This window comes from Onychostruthus taczanowskii, unplaced genomic scaffold (genome assembly GCF_017590055.1).
Source record: "Onychostruthus taczanowskii isolate IOZ18803 unplaced genomic scaffold, ASM1759005v1 scaffold219, whole genome shotgun sequence".
NCBI classification, from domain to species: Eukaryota; Metazoa; Chordata; class Aves; order Passeriformes; family Passeridae; genus Onychostruthus; species Onychostruthus taczanowskii.
The window spans coordinates 63,973-75,835 of NW_024499451.1; positions in this window are offsets into that span (position 1 = coordinate 63,973).

An 11,863-nucleotide genomic window follows, 5' to 3' on the forward strand; every position below is an offset into this window, starting at 1 on the left:
AGCTTGCCAAACACTTGAGTAGCCTGAGAGGAAGTTGAAGTGTGTTGAAGAGATTGGAGGAAGGACGAGAAGAAATGGGAATATTGATAGTTATTATTTCTCCTGAAAGGGCAAATGAATCTCTAGTAGGGAGTAAAAGACAGAAAAATCTCAACTAAATTGAAAACAGTCCATTGCCAAAAATTCAAATAAAGGTTTGGTTCTGTTTTTTTAAAAACATGGTCCTACTGTCAATATAGATTATTCTGTGTAAAGTTTTCATTCTGTCAGAAGTTATGTCCATTCCCAAGTGTCCATTTAGCAAAAAGAAGATTCATCTTTGGAGGGAAAGAGAAAAAATAAAATGCTCTGTGTTTATTACAGAGAATTTCTGTGCTTGCATAGAGGTACCTTCAGGCAGCCATTCCACGAGTCTGGCAATAAGCATGCAGTCTGTAACTATGTTTTTTTGGAAATGTGACAAATTGGAGAGGGCCCATTTTCTAAATGAGATCCTGTGGAAATGTATTGTTTTGACAGAGTATTGTTCAGGAAGAAGGACTCACCTCCAAGAGAAGGAAAATAACTTGACAGTTCAAGCTCTCAGCTGGGATTTGTGAGACCTAGGTTTCAATTCCTACTTTTTCTGATTTAGCCTAAAGAATGGACTCAGACTTTCCTAAAATCTAGTTTTAGTGACCTGTCTAAAAGACTATCAGCTATTTCAAAACTTGTCTGTGCTCATCTGTTTCTGTCTTTTTCTGTCTTTTTTTTTTCAGATTATTTTTTTTAATTTTTAAAAAATAATGGTAAAAATAAAAAAAAAAAGAAAGTAAATTCTTGGCTTTGTCCTGATGCAAGACAGGAATATGTTTTACATCTCAACATTTGCAGGACAGGGAATCAATTTTCTGCTCAGCTCTGTCTGGAATATAATTATGGTAATTTTAATATCCTCAGCTTTAATTCTTTTTATTGATCCTGTTATTGACCTGTGTCTTCTTGTTACTGCATAAATACTGGCAAAGAAACAGGTAAAAAATAACAGTTACCAGGTGGCATAAATTAATTAAAAAAAAATTTTCTCAATGGGGAAGGAAAGAGTGTTTTCTCGGTGAAAGTCCAAACTTATCCCGTTCTCTTCAGTGTAATCTTCAGTCCCCAGTGTAATCTACCCTATCTTAATTGCAAGTATGTTCTAAGTCTACTCTCAGATTCACACTGGTGCCTAAAAAAATCTGTCATGGCCTAAAGAGTATCAACTGGAGACATCATAAAGCAAAACAAAGTTCTATGTCTATTTTGAAATCATAATATAGGAAAAAAAGCCAGTAAAGGACACTGCACTGACTGCAGTGATTTCTATAGTGAGTTTAGGTTTGTTTTTCAAATATTACAACAGAATCAACTGTTTTTCTTAATGACTGCAGAAATCAGGGGTGAAAAGGAGACAGGATACCCTCACTCTGACTGTGTGTTTACACATGATATAAGTTCTTGGCTCCATCTGGGCCATTTCTGAGCTTCTTCATTTCAGATGTGAAAGCATGTCTGGCATCTAGGGCATACACACAACAGTCCTTGGATCCCTTCTGTTTACGTATGTTTTGTGCATAATTCAGTGGGTGAAGGGTAGATTGCTTTTGTCGAGTAACTTGGCAGAGTTCTTCTCCTGCATGGTCAAAATGAGAAAAAAAAATTCTATGCCCATGTGTGCAGCCATACAGACATTTGTTTGGCAGAAATGAACAGTTTTTTTTCTGAGATAGTCAAAGCCAGCTCTTCCCACCAAAATGTACCGCAACTAAACTGTTGGTTTTGAGCAGGATTATTTTCACCCATTTTATTCTAGCAGAATTACCTCATGCAGGCAAAAGGTATTATCTCTTTAATAACTAACAAGTCAACCTGTCTGTTTTCATGGTGGGAGTGAATGGCTTTGATACAAGCAGTGTGTTGCAATTACAAATGAATGAAACAAATCCAGCAACAATTCTTTAGAAGGGCTCTTTTTTTGTTGCTCTGAGCTTTTGTTGCTAGTGCTGGTACTTTGTTCTGATTCCCATGTGTAGATGTGGGAAGCTGGAGGGAGGCAAAACTGTAGTTCAACGCAGCAGTTAAAGCATGTGCAGTTCTATCACGTACTTGGTGTGCATGAAGACGGCCAAGACTGCGTGCCCTGCATCTGCCCTTGGAGTTGTATTAGGGAGTGTTTTTGGGGAAAGCCAAGAACGATGCCTCAGCTGTGGGTATTGGGACAATCACAGGCCATGGCTCCAATGCTCCAAAGTGTGGTCTGTAGTGAGTACAGGTCAGGTCTCTACTCACTGTACCAGGAAGGACAGGACAGATTGTAAAAACCTAAAAAAGACTCTGAACTTTTGTGGTTCAGAAATGTGTTTTTTTCTGAGATCCTGTGACAAAATAGAAGATAAAATAATAATGAAAACTGACAGAAGACTTTAGAGGAAATAAAGAATTATTTTTGGTTATTTTTGGAAGTTTAGGAAAAAAAAAGTTACAAGTAAAGCCTACAGGCAATGAAATGGAACCTAATCTGTTTGCCTCTCTGCAGGACCTCTGGACTAGAGTGTAATCTCTGTTAATGTCACATTACGTTCCAAGGATAGAATTTTAAAATTAACTCTTGTTAATTATTTTTTTTATTTGGCAACCACCATTCTTTGCTGCCATTATGAAAGATCTGTAAGTTGTACAGTTTGGTGTTCTTGCACAAATGTTGTCTTAGTTTTGTCATTATGGGCAGTAAAAAGAAAATTTTACAGATTCATGTCACTTTTTCATTTAGATATTTGGAAAAGAGTGGGAGAAGTAAAAGAGCTTTCTTGAGGTTAGCATTTTTGGTTTCATAGTTTTTTCCCTTTTGAAGCTGTTGTTTGGACAAACCAAAACATGACAATTATAATGAGGAGAGGAGTAAGTAGAAAATTTAAATATCTTAGAAATTTGAAGAGGTTAGGTTTGAGTACAGTCATGCAACTTTACTTTCAATCTACTTCACATTGTAGATTACTTGGATGTGCCCAGGGATATTTTAAGCCTGGTCTGTCCTGCCAAACTTTGTCCATAGAACTTGTCTTTTATAGTAATTATCTTCATACTCATGTTCAAAAACGTGAATTCAAGCAGGTCGTCTGGTTCTCCAACAATGTATCTCAGTAAAGACAATGACTCATGAAGCATTTTGCTGTAAGCAATGGTTTCCCTGAAAGTGGGAACACAAAAACTTCAGAGTTGATTAATAGTCTCTTCTGTTCCTAAATGAGTTCAAATTAAATAGATGTAAAATGGACATTGTCTTGGATATCCTAATATATTTTGTGGGGCACAGATTGGGTCACATGAAAATATTACCTTATGTAATTGAAAATGTCTCCTTTTTTTTCCATCAGAGGGCAGTGGACTTCATATTCACTACATAATCAGAACAAGTATCTGTTCAATTGTTGTGGAAATGCTACCATGTGAATATTTATTTCTTGGTTTTCAGGACTCTGACATCTTGGTGTGGGAAATTACTGCCCAAAACGTAACCACAATGAGCATAAAATATGTGGGACATGTTGATCAATCTGTGTGAGGAGTGAAAAGTATAGGGAATAGAAATTCCCTACATCACACACAGATAAAAGAAAATGGTTTTGAGGGTGTGCATATCCAGGTTTCCATACCTCATTGAGTCCTGTCAGTCCTGACTACTTCTCCAGCTGGGGTGATTAATAAGTATTCAGCAAAAAGCCCAACACTGTGACATCCCTTCAGAGGCAAAGGTTCTGCTTGAATGTCTCTGGTAGCCGATATCCCCTCAGCAGCTCACCAAGGCAGCTCCTGCCAGAGCCGAAGTTGCTGCCCTGGCTAGTGATGTGTTTAAGATTTCCTTGGTGCAAAAAAAGATGTGAATGGCTTTCTGTTAAATGCTTGTGTAAGTAAAATCCTGAGCTAACAGTGAAAGAAATCACTGGGTTTAGGATATGCTAGGGCTGGAAGAAGCAGCAGCTGTAGTAACACTCTTTAAAGCTGCAAAAAAGCAAAATGTCTGTTTTCAAATTTTCTTTCTGGCCAGTGTTAAGCCATGATTGTGTTCTTTTTATTTCTGTAGGAATAGGATAGACATTGAACAACTATGATTGATAAGACATTGAACAACTGTGAGATCAAAGGGCAAATAACTGGCTGTTTTAAACAGTAGAGGGTGATGAGGGACTTCTCATGCTCCTCATTTTAATTTGCTCTTTTAAGTGACACAGCTTGAGTGTTCAGAGTGCTTTCCTAACTTGACTCTGCTAGTGTCTCATGAGCTGTTGGCTTCAACATATTTAATCTGTGGGACTCTTGTGCTCCTCTTTCATAATATTTTATTGATAAGAGTTATACCAGAATTTTGGACAGTAGGTGGCTGGAGACATGTATTCCAGCCCAAGGCGATTTGAACTCATGTCTCCTAGGTCAGGAGAGAATCACCTTAACTCCTGACTAAACTCATAGCAGAGTGGATTATACTTCTAACCAATAGCTTTGAAGCTATGTGCCTATATATCAAAAAGCCCTATGAGCTATACAGAATTAGGAAGGATTATTCTGTAGTCCTTGTGTGATGAAAAATATATATGTTTTTATCACAATTGTCTATATGTAAATCAGAGAGATATCTGTAAATGGATGAATGCAGCCCAGACCTCTGCTTTGAAAATGAGTGCAACAAAGTAAATCAAAAGTTTGACTCTGTAGTTTCTTGCTCCTCCAGTGAGCTTGTGTGTTAGCACAGCTCCAGCAGCTCCAGTAAAGGATGCCCCTACTGATAACCTCTAACATGGTGCTTACAGCCCTCAGCTTGGGAGTAAGAGAGATGAAAGTGAGTTGCTCTGCTAAGAAACAGACTTTCCATTTCTAGATGAGCAGTTGTTTGTATAAAGATGGATATCAGAATCAAAAAATTATTTAAATGCAATCAGCTGAAGAGGTATGATGACTTGATTCCCTAAAGAATGTTGTACATTTTTGTTAGCTATGCCAGAGTACTAGAAGGAGAGGGACAACCCAGTTTGGACACTGATCTAGGCAATGTTTGCCTATGAGTAATGACAAGCAAGTCAAGATCAGGTAACCTACATTTTGAATTACAGCTCTTCTTTACACCTGTTCAATTTTTCACAATCCCTATCTAATACCCAGGATGGATTTATCTATAATTTCATTGTAGATAAATCTTTGTAAAGAAGAGTCTGTCTTCAGCTGGAGAGGCTAGCACTTTTTAACTAAAGCCTCGTGTTGTCTCAGCTCACTTGACTAACTTCTGAGGAAGTGACTTGGTTTCAAGCAGAGGGAAATATGTCAAATGACTCTTTGGTTACCCATGCACTTGATGAAACCTAGCTGGTACAAAAAAAAAAAAATTATTCTAATGATCAAAATGGATGGAAATATAGAATGAATTATATTTTTCGCTCCTGAAGATACTCCTGACATAACAGTGCCAGTAGAAGCAGGTTTTTAAGAGTGGATTTTTTATTTTTTAAAGAGGGGACTTTGGCCTTCAATCTGTTCCTAACCAAAGTTTTAAACTTCATTAGTGACTAGAATAAAATAAAATTCTACAATAAGACTTAAATTTTGCTTTACACAACACTTTTTAGAAAGTCTAAAACCAGATCAAGTATTAATGTAAATCTACAATGTTCTCTCTGAATTGAATTGTGACATGCACTCTGGGCCTAGTAAAACAACATAAAATGTATTGTTCTTTAAGTCTGCACAAGTTTTGCTGTTGAGGCAGACAATAGCTGCATCCACCTTTCCCATCCCCCAGGCCTAAGCTGTGTGAATGATCTTAGGGAAAAAACAATGCAGCTTGTACCAGGCTCAATGAGAGGGATGTAGCATCTTCACCCTGGGGTTGCTACTGCAAGAGATAATACCTGGTGAATCCTAATTCCTTTATATAGACAGCTACCCAGCAGAGGCCAGCAACCCTTGAGAAATCCTTGCTACAGGAAAGCAATATATAAGATATCTCAGCAAGATAATTTAGCTGACCGAAACTTTAAAGTATTTTCCTGTTGCAATAATTTCAGTGAAGGGTGTGATCAGTTTATATAAATGCACTTATGTGCACTTATAGTGCAGTTAAAATATTCAAACTATGGAACAGTTCAGGAATAATTCTAAACAATTTTTACTGCAGTAACTTAATCTGCTTTAAATTATTGGTACAGATTTAGTCTACCAGATTAGGTAACACATAAATTTTAACTATGTAGGTAATATGGCACCTCTCTCAAAATGGGAGGATAAATTCTGATGACTTTTATAAGAAGGATTCCTATTTTGGAAAGCCTGAACCAATCTACAGAAGTATTTGAGTAACATAACTTGCAAAATCTCAGCATATATAATTTTTTCTCATTCTGAAGCAAAGGGTGAATGGGAGGGGAAGCTTTAAACAAATACATTGCTATGAGCTAAAAAGAAAAAAAAAAAAAGATTTTCAGTTCTAAAAAGATCAAGCAAACAATTTATGTTAAGTCTTTATGCCAGCATCAGCAGCTCAAGATGATCATGCAGTCTTTTCAAAGAGACAATCAACTCATGAGATGGATGTATTATCTGTAGGCTGACTTTGGGAAAAGTGCCACTCATCAACAAAATCCCCAAGGCCCAAAAATAATTAAAAAACCCTAACAAAATTATAAAACAGACATAAGTCTCCAACTAAATAAAAAGTAACTGCCCAGTGGAAAGAAAGATAACATATTATTACATCAGCATATTATTCAGTTACAATCAAAAATTCAAAATTATGAAGCCAGTTACCAAGATTTTGGAGAGAATGGGTTAATTTTAAACATATGGGAAAAAAAACAGGCTTTGTCACAAAATATCCTGTGAGCTTGCAGCCTGGCACCAGCTCCTGCTGTGCACAGCAGGAATTTCCCCTGCAAACTAGAGCATATACTCACAAGACACTAAAGACGATCAGAATTCCTCCTGATCCCTCCTTGAGGAACACGTATTACCTCTGGCTTTGTCAAGAGGATATAGATCCATCCTGAAATGGGGTTGAAAACAATATTTATAAGCAACAAGATAGACATAGATTCAGTATTAAAGATGCTACTCCTGAGTTTTGCTAGCAAAAAAATTCACCCAAGTAATTTAAGTGAGGACAATCAAAACACTCAAAGCTTCCTTCCTTCCTTCCTTCCTCCCTCCCTTCCTTCCTTCCTTCCTCCCTCCCTTCCTTCCTTCCTTCCTCCCTCCCTTCCTTCCTTCCTTCCTCCCTCCCTTCCTTCCTTCCTTCCTCCCTCCCTTCCTTCCTTCCTTCCTCCCTCCCTTCCTTCCTTCCTTCCTCCCTCCCTTCCTTCCTTCCTTCCTCCCTCCCTTCCTTCCTTCCTTCCTCCCTCCCTTCCTTCCTTCCTTCCTCCCTCCCTTCCTTCCTTCCTTCCTCCCTCCCTTCCTTCCTTCCTTCCTCCCTCCCTTCCTTCCTTCCTTCCTCCCTCCCTTCCTTCCTTCCTTCCTCCCTCCCTTCCTTCCTTCCTTCCTTCCTTCCTTCCCTCCTTCCTTCCCTCCCTCTGTAGAAATGATGAAAAATCTACCATAGGTGTAATCAAACCAGCAAAATACGTTTTTCCCCTTGAGAATCAGCAAAATCCATACTTATATTTTCAGCTACCTCAGAGGAAGATAAAGCAATAGAGAATCCATATCATTGCTAGAGTTGCAGTGAAAAAGTTGATAGATACTGCTGAAGGTAATTTTGTCAGGCAGCAAAATTCATAGGTCTGAATGAGAAATGTATGAAAGGGTTTCTTCAGTGAGACCTGTGCTACCAAAATCCCTCTAAAATCAGCTTTTGTATTAGTGTTGAGGGTCTTGGCAGTCAGTTATTCATGCTCACAGTGGTGGTGGTGGTGTATTTCTTGCTAGTTCTATGTGTTTGCTTATATTATCTGTCTCTGTGATACTTTTTGAAGAAGTACAAAGTGAATTGTTCAGGTTTGGCCAGAACTTTGGCTTAAACCTCTTTTGTACTGTTTTGTTTGTGCCCTCACAAAGAGGTAGATTTGCTGTGAAGAGTTTGTGCTCCTCCAGGTTTTCCTCTAATTTATCACAATATAATGAAGACACTTCTGAAGTACATTATGGTCAGAATCTCCTGCTAAAGCTACGTATCCTGGAGGAAATCGCCAAAGAAAGGCTTACCTGGTCAAAGGAAGCTTATTTGCTTTGGTTTATATCATGGGTGCTGTTAACTACTGGGTCATTTAATACAAGGCTCTCACATACCTCAATATTCCGCAGAGTAAGCTGTTTGGATAACAGTGTTATACATGCTACTATTGGACATCTGGAAGCCAAATCCAAACTTACAGTAATAATTGAATATCTTGGAGCAGTCAGTCTGTCTGCTCCTATTTCACGGATGTTCACCACAAAAAAAGTCTATCTCGGGACAACAGGAGCAGCAAAGCCCCTTTTGTTTTCGGATTTTTGGCCTACTGCATTCTTTAACATAATTGTGCGATCACCCAAAGGCATGAACATGTTTTACTTCTTCTCCTGAACTGAAAGGAGACCAAGGAGAATCGAGACGTAGTTATCCATGTGATGATGCATAGATCATAGATCGTTGGACCTTTCAGTTCACCTGCTGAAAAGATTAGGTCAGACATTATTTATTCAGTAGTGATTATTTCTGTTTAATATATTTGAATATTTGGGTTTTTTTCTGTTTGAAACACTTACAAAGAAAATTAGAAATTCCCATTGGTGGTTACATGTGAGGCAAGACAATTGAACAGCTCAGCAAAGAGTCACAAACCATGACCCTATATTCAGTTTGTCCCAGTGGGTAAAGGTGCTTAGACCTAACATTTTGATTCAGGCCCCATCTTTACTTTAAAGCTTCACTTGACTGCTTTAAACAGATCTCTGATTGCCTAGATGGAATTTCAGTGCTCCACAGCAGCAGTCTATTATCCTATTTAGATGGTATCTAAGGTAGTAATGAGATTAGAAACGAGAAAGAAAACCGGGAGGGAGGGAAGTAGAGAAACTCAAATGCAGGTTAAAATTTTGGTACTTTTTATGAAAGTACCAGAAATAAGGGTCAAATTGTCCTGAAAGTGAGTGTGTTTAGTTGATATGAGGTAATCCTTCAAAGACTAAAATGCAACACTACAAAAGACAGTCATGTACTAGCTATAATTCTGAAATAGGCTAATGCCAGATAACACAGAATTGTTAGAAGATGTTGTGCATTTCTCCCCAGTGGCATCTCCTCACAGACTAACTGCAGCGCTTGGGAGCAACTCTGTTTTCAATAAAACTAGTTTTTCTGGATTAAAAATCTGTACTTTCCAAACTTTCACTAAGGATATTAAGTGCAAAGTTGCTTCAGCAATTAAATTTTCATCAACTCCCAATTTGACGGCTATGGCCCTAGAGCAGAACAACTATTCCGGACTTCAGACAATCAAGTTCTACTTTCTCCAAGAGGAGGTTTTGTCTCAGAGCTATGCTGTCTTTGGATCCAGGTTTTACACCTTTAAAACAGTAGTGAATTTTAATTAATTCTTAATTTATCTGTATTGCCCAATAAAAGTTGTCGTCTTACCAACAGTAGGATCTGTTTCTCCCTCTCTTTGTATTGGACCCATCTTTGTGAGATCTTGATGTTGTGTGTTAGTAATTGAGATGTTGTTGTAAATCAGGTTTGTAAAATTTGTAGTTGCTAATTTTCAGGGATTCCCTTCAGGCCAGCAGTTTGGGACCGTGCTGGAAGCTGGGGATTAGTGGTTTTCCGCAATAGGTTGTAGCTATATTTTGCCACTGCTCTCGTTAAAACAAAGGCTAAACATTCTACAGCCCTGCAGCAGGAGGCAATTTGTTTTTCATGGAAAACCATAGCCTATTAGCAGTTGTGAGCACAAGCTATTGCCCATTATAGCCACTCTTAGAGAAGATTGCATGTGTACACATATGGAAAATTCTTCTGATTCACTTGGGCTATACAAATCAGGGAATGGCCATACTGAGATCGAAATCAACCTTATTTAAAAATCTGCCACTCAGGAAAAAGTCCAGCAAGTGTTATGCTGTAAAAATACGGAGAAGATGTTCTTAAAGCACAAAGATATCCTAGAAACACAAAGTAGCTATCAACTGTGGACAAATGTGAAGTCTGAAAACTGAAAAAAATTCAAGGAGTAACAGGGGAAACATAACACTTCAAAAAGCCCTTTTTTCCCTTTCCTTTTCTCTTTTTTCCCCTTCCAATAGGAGGTAAATGATTTAAGGGAGACGCTGGGACAGTATTATGAGCTTTGTTTATTTTGCCATTATTAAAGTATAGGCTTTAAGACAGCTAAAAGAGCAGGTTACAAACTTAGATTTGTAAATCTTCACCAAACTGGCACATGCGTTGCAGGAACTGTTTCTGACCATAGAAGGAGATATGTATACACATAAAAGTCTAAAGAAAGAATGGCATTCAAATTAAATTTCTTGATGAGACAGAAGAAACAAAATTTTCAAGGTGCTATCTGATGAAGAGTCATAAGAAAAGTAATCGAGTTGCCTAGGAAAATAAAGGTTTAAAAAGAACTTTTTTGAACTATGAAAGTGGATACTGCATTATTTAATTTGCCATTTTAACTTTTGTATCAGTCACTGAAACAAATATATTATAAGCCTAGATTATTTCCTAAGGAAAATATCGTTCAATTCTTGTAAGGAAAAAACACTGCTTAGGAAATTCCATTCCTTTCAAGGAAGATAATTTTGGAGAATTAGAGAGATACTAACAGATACTTGTCAGACGTCCATGAAAAAACTGTTTAAATATTTAAGGGAACTATGTTCTCTACACACTGTAGAAAATGACATCCTGTGTAAAATCTCTATTTGTCAATCTCCTCACCCTCCTACCCTTTTTTTCCCCCCTCACAAAAGTGTGTGAAGATCCCCGGATAGTGAGTTGAGGTATACTGACAATCAGCTTGATTTTTCTGTTACACCTTCCATGGTGGTAAAGGTAGATCCCTGCAGATACAGAAAAAACACGGCTTTAGGAGAAATTTATAATTTAATTTCTCAGGACTGTTAAAACATACTGAAGAATCCAATATTGTTATTAGGTACTAATGAAATTTTATATTAAATGAAGAAAAACCAACCACGAAATCACACTTTCAAGCCCAAAGAAAAGTGGGAACTTTCTGTACTGCTTCCATTCTGGAAAGCAGAGTACAAGTAGTGTGAGAATAACCACAATGTTTTCTGTTGGTAAGACACTGGGAAAATATTTTGAGAGTCTCCTCTTCATCCTTATTTTACCTGAGAAGCTGAAATCAAAAGGAGGAATTCTTTCTGCAGTGAACATGCACATTTTCCCCTTCTATTTAAAAACCTTTTTAAGCCATTGGAATGCATTTCTGGCGGGCACTCGGGAGCACAGGAAATTTCAAAGGAGCTGTGAATAGCTGTTAACAGTTGCATTCAGAAGAGAGAAGATAGTGGAAGCTAGAAAAGCTAGACCAGGAGTTTGTCCCTTACCTAGTAGGAAAAAGTCATGTTTTTGTGTTTCTACGTAGCTTTCTAAAATAATATTTTTATAAACGTAGATTTTCCCTATTTGTGGTTTTAGCAACACAGATCTTTGACGTAGCTTTTAGCTTAGGTTTTACTGCCTCAATTAATTAGACAGTTGTCCTGTAGTATGAGGTTTTTCCAAGATTCTTTTTTGGCATGCTTAATGTCCTAGTTGTAATGTTGATGTCAGCAGCCTTCTGCAACCTAGCAGCTTAGGATCCTGCTTAGTGAGAAAATGCACACTATATATCTGCTGTCTCAGCCCCTAAAGCTA